The following is a 13,630-nucleotide window of genomic DNA, read 5'->3' as shown; positions in this document are numbered from 1 at the left end:
TCACGTAAACAATGGCACTTCATGGGGAGAGGCTCGTCTTCCTTCCTGCCTCGCTTCCTGTCCATCGTTCTGCCTGACTTGGCAAACTCAATGCTTGCACCCCCCCCCCCCCCACACCCCCCCCCCTCCACTCACACACACACACACACACACTCCCATTCAGACCTCCCTCCCTCTTGAATCTGACAGCGAGGAGAGGAAGAGAAGAGGACAAAAGGAGAAATGATAAATGACTACAAAGCTACATGATTCCAGTGTGGAAGTGGAACACACCGAGTCAACAAGCGGGGCCCTTTTGACATGTAGATGGCGCCGATGGGTGGCGGCGGAGGTGGGCCTGAAGGTTGTGAATGTTCCGTTTGGCACCTACAGTGCACTCAACTTTTAACCCCCGCCCACGACCTCCACGTCCCTTTCTCATGCGAGCCCCTATGTGAGCAGATTGATGATAGCGCTGCACTTCCTCCTCGGGGAGCGCGACCTTTGCTGGAAGAATGGCTGACCGTTGATTAGCCTGAGTCATTACCATTCAAGGCGAGTGCTCGTTATGCGACCTTTTCATGATGAAACGCTGAATCACAATGTCAGCCGAAATAGGCTAATGGTTTACTTCATTTGGTACACGCTTAAAGCTATATCACATGTAACAGTACACGCAAAAACACATGTGCAATAAGTCAATTGTACATTTTTTTATAACATTATAAAACAGCATCACAAATAATGTTAATCATTTTACTGCCTGACAATTATTATTAATTGTAGTATTATATTTTACCTTTATATCTATATATCATTGAAAATATATTACTATTACTGCTGCATTATGCATTTTATTCCTGCACAAAACACAATAATCATGTTCAAATAATCATGTTGCATGATTATATTATTATTATTATTAACCAACTATTATTTATTTAATAATTTTATTAAATTATAGTGATTGATCATATTAAAATATTGAATTATTTTGAATTTACATACAGCATTTCATCACTTTTTCATTATAATCATTTGAAATGAATGCATGGACAGTTGGACAAATTTATATTTATATCTATATATCATTGAAAATATATTACTATTATGAGCAGAGAAAATGTGCTTTATTATGCATTTTTTCTGCACAAAACACAATAATCATGTTCATCAAATAATTATGTTGTATGATTATATTGTTATTATTATTTACCAACTATTATTTACTTACTAATTATATTAAATTATAGTAATTGATGATATTAAAATATTGAATATTTTGAATTTACATACAGCATTTCATCACTTTTTCAGTATAATCATTTGAAATAAATGGATGGACAATTGGACAAATTTATATTAATATTTTGTTTTTTTTTGCATCTCCCGTGCGGCAATATGATACTATAATAAAACAAAATGTGTACACAAAACACAATAATAAATAAAATAAACACAATAATAAAATAAATACAATTAAATGTTTAAAAAAAGATTAAACATCCCATTAACTATGAAATATAATCATAATATAATTCTGAAATTATTTTACTGCACAACTTTTTGTGCCACAATTCACCATAGCTGAAAAGAATTGAGTAGAAGCAGAGCTTATTTCAGGAGGTACATGATTCTTTGACCTATTCGGTGAGCACACGGGCCACCTGTTGGAGACCCCCTGATTGTGACACATTCCATGACCTGCCATTCAACTTTTAAGGAGGTTGTAAACTGTCGAGCTAACTTCCTGAGGAATACAAGCTAGTCTTTTCAAATCACGTTTATGGAGGTAATTAGCTCAAAAGGAAGAACATCAACTCACCTGACCAGGTGGCCATGTTTTACTGCGACTTGAATGTGGAACTATGACGCAATCCGAAGCTTAGTTGATGTCTCCAATCTAGAATGAGGACACAATGATTATTTCAGTCTTAGTTAACAACACAAAAAGTATATTTTCATGTTATTTCCAATAATAGAAGTACTTAGCGTTAGCATGGCGGTGGTAGTAGTCACAAGTTGTGTGTGCGGATGTGGGGGTGGGGCGATATAAGCGGTTTAACAACATAAATAAATGCAATAATATACTTACACAATCGTTAATAAATACAACCGATTAATAGTTTCAGCTTTGAAGAGCAAAACGTCCTGATTTTGGCATCTTTGCACGATCACCAGGTGCCTCCAATCAATTGCTGCTCTTCTTCGTTCGCTATGCGGTTCATTGACTCAGTAGCGCCCCCTAAAGGACGAGAGGCACACTGCTGCTCCAATACAATACAATACAGTACATTGTTAACTGTTTATTATGGTACTGCATTAAGGAATCTTGACAAAAAAAACATGATACCATCTTTTTACTGTCTTACACACATATTATACTTCAGTAAAGTACTAGTACAAAAGTTGGTTTTTTTTTTTAACTGGTGGGTTAGGGGATTTTTTTCACTGCAGACATGGAGTCAACCTTGAATGTTTCTTTTAAAGCTGCACCTGTATCGCACGCAGGGAGGAAGTGTGGAAGCTTGATGTGGGCGATGTGGACTCCACCCTCCCTCCCCAGGAAAAGGAAAAAAAATTAGGGTGTCTTTGTTGTCTACTGTGGGTCCATTTCATATTTATATATAAAGACTTCTAAAGAAGACACAATGACCTTGGCGCAACGTGTCTGATGTTCCTGTAAAAGGCCAATCGAGCGTTTGATTGCGGCCAAACACGGACACGCTTATGAGTATGCGTCTCTGGACTTTCCTCGTAAAAGACGAGGCGCTCGCTCGCTCGCTCGCAGACAGCTGCTTTCACTTTTTTTTTCTTGCTTTGCTTCTCTGGCGCGCTCGCACTTTCCTTTGTTGGAACAAAGTGTTCCTCTTTTGATGCATCCTGAGTAATGGCGTGAGATTTGCAAGGGGGAAAAGGCAACGTGTTCCTTTCAAGTTCTTCACACGGGCCTCCGCAGATGGACGCCTGGACCGCATGTAGCAACAGCAACGGCTACTTTGCGATTTCGTACGAGTATACGTATATAACTTATCATGAGCGGACTTAAAACAGCTGATTGGATGGAGCTGTCATGTGCATATTATGTCAACATCTCCACTTCCTGGACAATTGCTACTGTCTAATGCATAAAATAAATTAATTTTGAATGTAAAATAATTGATTAAATTTTTCATTACTTAAACATATATGAAATATTTTCATAAATAATGTAATCGAAACTATTGCTAAATCATTATAATAGTAAAGTAGTAGCAGGAGGAAGAGTAGTGGTATTATAATTATTGAGATGATTATTATGTTTATTATTATTATTATCAGCAGTAATTGTAGTTGTCATCACCAGTGGAAATATTCAGCATAAAATGCTAATTTGTAAATACAATTATTAATTATATTGTGCCTGAATTAAAATATTTAATAATTACAATAATTAAAACAATTAAAATAATTAATTAAAATAATTACAATAATTACAATAATTAAAATACAATCAGAAATAATGTAATTGTAATCTCAACATTTATTTATTTAATTAACTATTGTTAAACAATTATGTTGCATGATTATATTATTATTGTTATTTACTAACTATTATTTACTTACTAATTATATTAAATTATACTGATTGATCATATTAAAATATTGAATTATATTGAACACACACATGAAATATTATCATAAATAATGTAACTGAAACTATTGCTAAATCATTATAATAGTAAAGTAGAAGGAGGAGGAAGAGTAGTGGTATTATAATTATTGGGATGATTATTATGTTTATTATGCTTATTTTTAGTAATTAGTAATAGTAATTGTAGTTGTCATCATCAGTGGAAATATTCTGCATAAAATTTTAATTCATATATAAAATTATTAATTATATTGTGCCTAAATTAAAATATTTAATAATTAAATAATTAAAATATAATCAGAAATAATGTAATTGGAATCTCAATATTTATTTATTTCATTAACTATTGTTAAACAATTATGTTGCATGATTATATTATTATTATTATTTACTTACTAATTATATTAAATTATAGTGATTGATCATATTAAAATATTGAATTATATTTTAAATAATTTTTATAATTTTCATCACTTTTTCAGTATAATCATTTGAAATGAAGGGATAGACAATTGGACAAATTTATATTTATTTTTGTTTTTTTGCATCTCCTATGCAGCAATACAATGTAACTGGTCTAAAGAGATGATACATATCCTATAATAAGACAAAATATGTCAGCAGAGTAAGAAATGTGTGATTGACAGGTTGCTTTTGTAGGGAGGGGATGTGGTCTATAGAGTCAAGCTGTGCTGTGTTATGGAAAGGCGTTCTTTAATAACACTACTCTCACAGGGAGTGAGGCGGACTGTAAGGTCCAATTTAACCCCCCCCCCCCCCCCCCCCCAACCCACCTCAGACCCTTTCTTTGCTATGTTGCAGGTTGCATTGGAAAATGACATTCCAACAAATCCAGATGCATTCGGAATGATGAAAAATCTGACGGGGTTTCTTTTTAAGTGCGGTCATTTTCCTATCTGCTTCATGATACAACTTCAAAGATCTGAAAGAGAAGATGAGTTGTGGTGAGGTGGGGGGGGGGGATTGGTGGGTGGGGTGGGGGGGGGGGCATCCAGTGTTCCAATCCTGTAATTCCTTGACACATTTCTAGAAGCCCGTGCTTGAGCGTAAGCCTAAAACCAACAACAGATAAGCTCCTCTGTGTCCCTTTGCTTTCATCTGGAGGGTGTGGAGGTGCTGGTGGTGGGGGGTGGGGGGGGGGGGGGGGAGGTAAGCTTCCTGTTCTCGACCCCCCCGCCCCCCCTCCACTCCTGCTCTGGATTTAGAGACCCTGGAGGTACAACTAAGCAGATACAACTTCCAAACCCCCTTCAAACCAGTTTCTGTAAAGATCCACAAAGATCCTTTACGATATGAAAAAGTACGAGTGAGTGTCTGTACGCTCTTTCCTGGTCCAAATCGACTTGATCAATGCATGCAGGGTAACAGAAGTCGCAGTGACATGAGGTCACCTCCTTTATGGAGGTAATCAGAGTGTCCTTCCTGTCTATTTTTCCCCTTTTCACACAACCCACTCCCAACATGCAACAGGACACCGGGGGTTTTGTTCCGCCTTTAAAGCTCCACAAGGCAACGACACAAACAAACTAGACGGCAGCACAGGACGCAGGACGCTGGAGGAAGGGGGGAAAAAAAAAAGCTTTAAAAAGTGTTTACGTAGCAATGTCGGAATACAAACATTCCGCGTGGAGATTCCACAAAGTTGTTTGGCAGGAGCGGTCGTAAATCTCTTTGAAGCAGCAGCAGCTTGTTATGATATTTAGCAAGGTCATGCAGGTCATCTCTACTTCGACGTCGAGCTACGCAAATATTTCCTTTTCTGTGTGCACTTTAGACAGTAGCTCCTTTCACACAGGCTGCAAAAGCTGCCATTTTCACAGCTTTTTCCCTTGCTGTCCTGTCATCAGTCCCGATATGGAACTGTTGGGAAGAAGTCAACCCGTTTTCTATCAATTTCCGGAAGTGGTTTTAGTGCTGTATAACCAAGGCTTGCCTTTAGACTGTAGCCCTTTTCACACAGCCTAAAATCTGGCCTTTTCACAGCTTTTTTCCCTTGCTGTCCTGTCATCAGTCCCGATATAGAACTGTTGGGAAGAAGTCAACCCGACAATTTTCTATCAATTTCCGGAAGTGGTTTTAGTGCAGTTTAACCGAGGCTTGCCTTTAGACTGTAGCCCTTTTCATACAGAATTAAATCTGGAATTTTCACAGCTTTTTCGTTTGCTGTCCTGTCTTCAGTCCCGATATGGAACTGTAGGGAAGAAGTCAACCCGGCAATTTTCTATCAATTTCCGGAAGTGGTTTTAGTGCAGTTTAACCGAGGCTTGCTTTTAGACTGTAGCCCTTTTCACACAGAATTGAATCTGGCATTTTCACAGCTTTTTCACTTGCTGTCCTGTCATCAGTCCCAATATGGAACTGTTGGGAAGAAGTCAACCCGGCAATTTATCAATTTCTGGAAGTGGTTTTAGTGCTGTATAACCCAGGCTTGCCTTTAGACTGTAGCCCTTTTCACACAGAATTAAATCTGGCATTTTCACAGCTTTTTCCCTTGCTGTTCTGTCATCAGTCCCGATATGGAACTGAAGGGAAGAAGTCAACCCGGCAATTTTCTATCAATTTCCAGAAGTGGTTTTAGTGCTATATAATCGAGGCTTGCCTTTAGACTGTAGTAGCCCTTTTCACACAGCCTAAAATCTGGCATTTCACAGCTTTTTCACTTGCTGTCCTGTCATCAGTCCCGATATGGGACTGTTGGGAAGAAGTCAACCTGGCAATTTTCTATCAATTTCCGGAGGTAGTTTTAGTGCTGTATAACCAAGGCTTGCCTTTAGACTGTAGCCCTTTTCACACAGAATTAAATCTGTCTTTTTCACAGCTTCTTCCCTTGCTGTCCTGTCATCAGTCCCGATATGGAACTGTTGGGAAAAAGTCAACCCGGCAATTTTCTATCAATTTCCGGAAGTGGTTTTAGTACTGTATAACCGGGGCTTGCCTTTAGACTGTAGCCCTTTTCATACAGAATTAAATCTGGAATTTTCACAGCTTTTTCCCTTGCTGTCTTGTCATTAGTCCCGATATGAAACTGAAGGGAAGAAGTCAACCCGGCAATTTTCTATCAATTTCCAGAAATGGTTTTAGTGCTGTATAACCGAGGCTTGCCTTAAGACTGTAGCCCTTTTCACACAACCTAAAATCTGGAATTTTCACAGCTTTTTCGTTTGCTGTCCTGTCATCAGTCCCGATATGGAACTGTTGGGAAGAAGTCAACCCGGCAATTTATCAATTTCTGGAAGTGGTTTTAGTGCTGTATAACCCAGGCTTGCCTTTAGACTGTAGCCCTTTTCACACAGAATTAAATCTGGCATTTTCACAGCTTTTTCCCTTGCTGTTCTGTCATCAGTCCCGATATGGAACTGAAGGGAAGAAGTCAACCCGGCAATTTTCTATCAATTTCCAGAAGTGGTTTTAGTGCTGTATAATCGAGGCTTGCCTTTAGACTGTAGCCCTTTTCACACAGAATTGAATCTGGCATTTTCACAGCTTTTTCCCTTGCTGTCGTGTCATCAGTCCCGATATGGAACTGTAGGGAAGAAGTCAACCCGGCAATTTTCTATCAATTTCCGGAAGTGGTTTTAGTGCAGTTTAACCGAGGCTTGCTTTTAGACTGTAGCCCTTTTCACAAAGAATTGAATCTGGCATTTTCACAGCTTTTTCCCTTGCTGTCCTGTCATCAGTCCTGATATGGAACTGTTGGGAAGAAGTCAACCCGGAAATTTTCTATCAATTTCCAGAGGGAGTTTTAGTACTGTATAACCGAGGCTTGCTTTTAAACTGTAGCCCTTTTCACACAGAATTAAATCTGGCATTTTCACAGTTTTTGCTGTCCTGTCTTCAGTCTCGATATGGAACTGTTGGGAAGAAGTCAACCCGGCAATTTTTCAGCAATATTTCATTGGTATTTTAGAGCTGTATTACAGATGAACTATTGCCCTTTTCACACAGCCTGGAAGAGCTAAAATTTTCCCAGCTTTTTTTCCCAGCCGAGTGGCTCCCCTGTCCCCCGAGTGGCTCACCAGGGGAAGAAGAAGTCAACCCAGAAATGTTCCTACAATTTTCTAAGGCAGTTTTAAAGCTGTGGTACAGGTAACAGTAACCCCTTTCACACAGTTTGTAAAAGCTGGTGCTTTTTCCCAGCTTTTTGTCCCATGTGGCTGTCCTGTTTCAATGGTAAATCGACATGTAATGAAGTGGGGAGAATTTTCCAGGAAATTTTCAACAGATTCTTGTTCTTAGACTGTAGTCCCTTTCACACAGCCTGTAAAAGCTGGTGCTATGGAACCAGCAACTTCCTGGCTTCAGAATTTTGAACAAAGAATATTCTAAATGCCTGAAATTTTAGCGAAAAATCTTGAATGGAAACAAGTTAGCATTATCATTAGCAACAGGGTCAAAATCAGTCGGATTCAAAGCCCAACAAAGGAACTAAAGATCTCAGGAAGATCTCCTGTCGGGCGACCACACAGCAGATTCAAAGGTCTGCTGATAAGGTGACAGATTAAAGACAATCGGGGGGGAGGTGTGGGGCCATCAGTCGACTTCTTTGGGGGGGGTCGAAGGGCGAGCAAAGCGTTAACTGTGCGGTTAACCATCATCGCTAGCTTGCGTTTTGGCAAGGGAGGGTTTGCAACTTCCACCCGGTGACTGATGAAAAAAAGAAAGTCCCATATGAACCCCCACCCCACACACACACCGCCCCACCCCGTCGCCCCCCAGCCGGGAAGAGCCGGACGGAACTAAAGCCCCCCATTGTTGTCCCCTCATACAGGATCACCAGACCCGGCAGTGGGAGAGGGATGTAAAGGGGGGAGAAAAGATGGCGATGCGGGGGGTGGGGGGGAGGGGGCCTGGTTTGGTGTGTATGGGAGGAGGGTGGGTGGAGAGGGGGGGGCATCCCGCCCGCTCAAACAAATGGTGTGATAGGACTTGGCCCTATCTAATCAAGGGCAGGAGGTCACTTCCGAACAACTGGGCAATAAAAGATTATTTCCAGCCTCACAACAGAGGAGCCGTTGGCCGGGGGTTGGGAGGGGGGGGCAAGAGGAGTAGAGGAAGGAATGGAGGGTGGGGGTGGTAGTGGGGGGGGGCTGTCTGTGAGGGGAGGAAGTGAATTGAAAAAAGCCAGCAGACGGGAACCATCTGTCTGGATGCAAAGTCTAATCTCAGGGAAAAAAGAAGCAAAGAGGGAGGGGGACAAAAGAGAGAGGGGGGGGGTGGGGGCGGTTTGGGAATAAAATCCTCCTTCTTCCTCACAAACAAATCCATCCTAACTGTCGTCCCTACCTGTGTGTTTGTTTTCCATTGCTCGAAGATATCAAAGGGAAAAGCGGAACAAAAGTGGTTGTAGGGGGCCTGGAATGCCGCAAACACACACACCTAAACCCCCCAGCCCCCGAGGGGCCGTGGAAACAGGAACAAGGACGTGATCTTGTCAGTTAGGCCCTGAAGGATACTTGCCTTACAATGCCTTACGTTTCCTACGGAATGCTATAATTGTGTTCTTTACAAAAAGTACGGTAAGAAAACATAATGCAAGATCATCATCCTGAACAAATCAAAGATTTTGAGGAAGTCAAGGATATGTCACTTTTCTACCAATGATTTGTGTCCTTCCCAATCGGAAACTATACATGAATACATGGATGGATAGATGGATGTACAGGTGAACAGATAGATTGATACATAGATAATAGACAGATGGATGAACGGACGGCTTGGTCTGGACGGTTGGACAGACAAATGGTGGATGGATAGATAAATTGATAGATGGACAGATAGATAGCTATATAAGATCATAGCTAGACCATAGATAGATAGATAGATGGATGGATGGATGGAAGGACAGACAGATAGACAGCCGAACAGATCGACAGCGTGGTCTGGATAAATGGACGGATGGACGGACCAATAGATAGCTCGATAGATAACTAGATAGGCAGATGAACAGACGGATGGACGAAGGAGTGAACAGATAGCCAGATCAATTGATAATAGGCAAAAAGACAAACGGACAGACATAGCTCGGTCTGGAAGGTTGGACAGACGAATGGTGGATGGATAGATAGATTCACTGATAGATAGCTATATAAGATCATAGCTAGACCACAGATAGATAGATGGATGGAAGGATGGAAGGACGACCAGATAGACAGCCGAACAGATAGACAGCTTGGTCCGGATAAATGGACGGATGGACGGACCAATAGATAGATAACTAGATAGGCAGATGAACAGACGGATGGACGGAGGAGTGAACAGATAGCTAGATCAATAAATAATAGGCAAAAAGACAAACGGACAGACATAGACATACGTATAAATAGCTCGATCTGGACGGTTGGACGGACAAATGGTGGATGGATCGATAGATTGATAGATGGACCGATAGATAGCTATATAGGATCATGGCTAGACCACAGATAGATAGATGGATGGAAGGATGGAAGGACGACCAGATAGACAGCCGAACAGATAGACAGCTTGGTCCGGATAAATGGACGGATGGACGGACCAATAGATAGATAACTAGATAGGCAGATGAACAGACGGATGGACAAAGGAGTGAACAGATAGCTAGATCAATAAATAATAGGCAAAAGGACAAACGGACAGACATACGTATATATAGCTCGGTCTGGACGGTTGGACAGACAAATGGTGGATGGATAGATAGATTGATAGATGGACTGATAGATAGCTATATAAGATCATGGCTAGCCCACAGATAGATGGATGGATGGAAGGATGACCAGATAGACAGCCGAACAGAAAGAGAGCTTGGTCTGGATAAATGGACGGATGGACGGACCAATAGATAGATAACTAGATAGGCGGATGGACGGAGGAGTGAACAGATAGCTAGATCAATAGATAATAGGCAAAAAGACAAGCGGACAGACATACGTATAAATAGCTCGATCTGGACGGTTGGACAGACAAATGGTGGATGGATAGATAGATTGATAGATGGACAGATAGATAGCTATATAAGATCATAGCTAGACCACAGATAGATGGATGGATGAATGGATGGAAGGACGGACAGATAGACAGCCGAACAGATCGACAGCTTGGTCTGGATAAATGGACGGGCCAATAGATAGATAACTAGATAGGCGGATGGATGGAGGAGTGAACAGATAGCTAGATCAATAAATAATAGGCAAAAGGACAAACAGACAGAAATATATATAGCTCGGTCTGGACGGTTGGACAGACAAATGGTGGATGGATAGATAGATTGATAGATGGACAGATAGATAGCTATATAAGATCATGGCTAGACCACAGATAGATAGATGGATGGATGGATAGAAGGACGGACAGATAGACAGCCGAACAGATAGACAGCTTGGTCCGGATAAATGGACGGATGGACGGACCAATAGATAGCTCGATAGATAACTAGATAGGCAGATGAACAGACGGATGGACGAAGGAGTGAACAGATAGCTAGATCAATAAATAATAGGCAAAAGGACAAACATATATATATAGTTCGGTCTGGACGAATGGTGGATGGATCGATCAATAGACAGACGGATTGATTGATCAGTGAGCTTGACAAATCTTTGACGTGAGGCATCACGTATTGATGAGGTCATGGTACTGATTAAACAGGAGTCTTTGATCAATCAAGAGGAAATTTCCCAATTAATGATCAATAGGGTCTTTTTGTGACGATTGAAAAAGACCTGCACCTTCATCCAAGTGGCCTTTGTCCAAATAAAAGCAGACAAAGAGACAGGAAGTAGTAAAAGAATGCGCTATCAAGGCTGCATAGACACATGGTGACTTTAAAGTTCTGACACTACAAAAAAAAAAAGAACCTCAATAAAACACCTCCATCTTGGATAGTCCTCGTTTACACACCTCCATCTTGAATAGACCTCGACACCTGACAAAACACAGCCTGGTCCTTTATGGCTCCCCGGTACAAACCACGGTGCTCAGTGACAATCCAAACAGGAAGCAGACAGTTGTGGCCTTGCAGTTTATACGACGACTACTACTAGTTTTATACGACTGCCGCCACTACCACAAGAAACCAAGCCCAAACCGTGCATAATTCGGTAAAAAGGGTCCAAACTTAAGAACGACGAATATTGCGAAGGAAAACGTTATAAATACTGTACATAGTACTGTATGTAACCTATTCCTACAAAACTGTATATGTTCACTGTTGGCTAGAATATTTACTTAGAAAAAAAAACAACAAAAACTATGTGGCTTTCTCTCGTGTTCCAAGTGCCTCGTTAATTTAAAATAACAAAATGTTTATAAGAACTAACATTTCGTACAGAATCCTGATAAATGGCGGGTCTTGCCAAGCCTTGGTTTTGTTTAATTAAGTTTAATTACTACTCAAATCTGATGTACTGATCAACAAAAATTCTACATTTTGTTTTACATTTCTTGTACTTTTTCATTATCATTTATTTGTATGTATTGTATATATATACACACAATTTTTTGTATTTGTTTTTACACGGTATTTATAAATTTTGTTATTTTTATAATTGTTCAACATTGCATTTTATGGCATTTTTTTATTTATTGGATTTGTTTTTATACAGCATTTATCTATTTTTGTATTGTTATATTTTGCTTTTATTTAGCATTTCTACATAATGTTTTTAACATGTTTGATGTACTGATCAACATAAATTCTACATTTTGTTTTACATTTCTTGGACTTTTTCATTATCATTTATTTGTATATATTGTATATATATACACACACTATAATTTTTTGTATTTGTTTTTACATGGTATTTATACATTTTTTGTATTTTTATAATTGTTCAACATTGCATTTTATGGCATTTTTTTATTTATCATTTTTTATTTATTTGATTTGTTTTTATACAGTATTTATCTATTTTTGTATTGTTATATTTTGCTTTTATATAGCATTTCTATATAATGTTTTAACATGTTTTTTAAATAGCTTTTGTAGAGTATATACGTACACGCAATATATATACGTATATATATATATATACATTATATTAGAGTATATTTATATATTTGTTTCTCAAATAGCATTTCTATAGCATTGACAGCCTCCAAAGAAGTGCTGATTTACGATTATTTTGAAGTCGTTTTAAGGCCACGGAGGTGGAGTGGATGTTGGAAGTTTTTCCAAACACATCAAACGTTCTTGCAGCAGGTTTTCCAAAACCCAAACGTCTCGAGAGATCACTTCTTTTTTGAGCTTTCGCTCATGGTGTCGAGACTCCAGAACAGGCAGCGTTCCTTTCCAAAATCCCTCCACTTCCTCTGATTGCTTCTTTCTATTTATAATCCCTGAGTGGGGGGGGGGGGGGGGGGGGGGCGGTGGGGGCCTAATGAGAACCATATGAGGACTTGGGAGGAAAGCTGAAGCAGCACTGTGGAGGACGAGCGGGAGAGAACATTCTGCTCCACCGTGGTGCCCCGGCTCGGAAAAAGGACTGCCCCAGTAAGGACGTGCGGGTTGGAGGTTCCTCGGTGACTCACATGGTAGTCATGTGAGCGCCAAAACTCCAAATAGCATGACGTGGGCGTGTGGCGCTGCTAAATTTAACCTGAAACAAGTTGCAAAGGAGGGGGGGGGGGGGGGGGGAGTTGCGTTTTTATACCGGCGTATGACTTCATAATAACTGAGTCATGTTTCACTTTGCAGAGTCGCGTCAGTCACGATATGACGACTCGCACTGTGCAATTCCGCATGTAAAAAGTGCTTATTCAACAAAAAAAAATGCAGAAAATACGCAAAATTGTGTTGTGTGTTGAAGTGATGGCAAACTAAGGTCAAGGTCATAGCTGGAATGCTTCAGTATCATGTTAGCATAAAGCAATCAAATGCTATTTTAGCAACGTTCCAAAAATTTAAAGTGAGAGTGGAAACCTTGTCATCCGGAGGAGTCAATCTCGGCTCGAGTTGCATCTCTCTGAAAGACGACAGGAAATTGACAAGTCACTCATCCACTCTTAACCATTGAGGTCAACAAA

At 40.0% G+C, this 13,630-nt stretch overlaps 1 protein-coding gene and 1 long non-coding RNA gene across 3 annotated transcripts in view; one reads left to right on the top strand and one right to left on the bottom strand.

The window, feature by feature from the left end:
- Positions 1-2,175, bottom strand: part of LOC131105174 (uncharacterized) — a 128,456-nt gene extending 126,281 nt beyond the window's left edge. For both annotated transcript variants that reach the window (XR_009119890.1, XR_009119891.1), the window contains exons 1-2: positions 2,075-2,175; positions 1,805-1,882 (exon numbers count right to left, since the gene is read on the bottom strand). This is a non-coding gene — a long non-coding RNA (uncharacterized LOC131105174). The remainder of the gene's footprint in view (positions 1-1,804; positions 1,883-2,074) is intronic.
- ankrd50 (ankyrin repeat domain 50) overlaps positions 1-13,630 on the top strand; it is a 256,290-nt gene that overhangs the window by 145,418 nt on the left and 97,242 nt on the right. The gene's annotated exons all lie outside the window — the stretch shown is intronic.

The sequence above is a fragment of the Doryrhamphus excisus genome, chromosome 2 (assembly GCF_030265055.1).
Source record: "Doryrhamphus excisus isolate RoL2022-K1 chromosome 2, RoL_Dexc_1.0, whole genome shotgun sequence".
NCBI classification, from domain to species: domain Eukaryota; kingdom Metazoa; phylum Chordata; class Actinopteri; order Syngnathiformes; family Syngnathidae; genus Doryrhamphus; species Doryrhamphus excisus.
The sequence above is the reverse complement of the archived record's forward strand: the minus strand, read 5'-3'. Positions and strand labels throughout refer to the sequence as shown.